A 1244-nucleotide genomic window follows, 5' to 3' on the forward strand; every position below is an offset into this window, starting at 1 on the left:
GTGTGTGTGTGTGTGCGTGCGCGTGTCTGTGTGTGTGTATATGTTTGTGTGTCTGTGTTTGTCCCCCGACATCGCTTGACAACTGATGCTAGTGGGTTTACATCCCCGTAACTTAGCGGTTCGGCAAAAGATAACGATAGAATAAGTACTAGGCTTACAAAAAATAAGTCCTGGGGTCGATTTCTTCGACTAAAGGTGATGCTCCAGCATGGCCGCAGTCAAATGACTGAAACAAGTAAAAGAGTAAAAGAGTATTATTATTTTGAAATTTTCTACATTGAACATCTTCATTATTAATTGACTTATCAATTCATTATTGACTTATCAAGCAAGAAAACTAAAATTAATACGATTTTCGTTATCAGCACTAAAACTGTATATTTTGAAAATAAACTGCTGAAAATTTGAAAAACTTCAAGTGGTTGGCAGAAATTTCACAAGATCGCAGTGCCCTTAAAAAAGACGGGATGGTCACAGGCAAAATGCCATTGAACAAAAGTTTGTTGGATGCCAATGTTAAGCTGAGGTTTTAAACACCACCACCAACAACAAATACACACTGAGACCTTACAGTATATACAATTACCTCGTACGTAATCTTTATACAAAACACCGAGGAAGGGTCGTAGCTAACAGGATCTGATTGTGTCTCTACAAATATCCATTTACAATTCCTGACAAACAAGCCACCCACGACCGGAAGAGGTTTGCTTGTCAATAACTCTCTTCTTTATGCTTTGAAGGGAAATAGAGGTTGAATTCACATTTATTACTTATTAACAAGATGCTTTTATAAAATAAGTCATAACTGAGCATTAATTTTGGAAGACAGTCATATAACGTATCTGAGGTCATATGTCATCAAGATTACTCTTCCTCACTCTCACTCTCTCACTATCTGTCTCTCTCTATCTATTTATTTATCTATCTAGCTTTCTCTTCATGTATGTATGTATGTATATATGCTTTTATTAATATCCTTTCGGAGGAGCCGATAAGATAAGTACCAACTGAACACTGAGGTGGATGTAATCGACTCCTCCCTTCTCCCAAAGTTGCTGCTTTTGAGGCAAAATATGAAAGCATTATTAATCGATGGAAGTTGTGGAGTGATCAATGGTCGAGAGTGCCGTGCGTTGATGAGTACCAACGCCGGAAGCTGTTGGCTCTTGAATTACTCTTTCGCTTCTCATAATTTATAAAAACAATATATATACATATATATATATATATATATATATATA

The sequence above is a fragment of the Octopus bimaculoides genome, chromosome 2 (genome assembly GCF_001194135.2).
Source record: "Octopus bimaculoides isolate UCB-OBI-ISO-001 chromosome 2, ASM119413v2, whole genome shotgun sequence".
Classification (NCBI taxonomy): domain Eukaryota; kingdom Metazoa; phylum Mollusca; class Cephalopoda; order Octopoda; family Octopodidae; genus Octopus; species Octopus bimaculoides.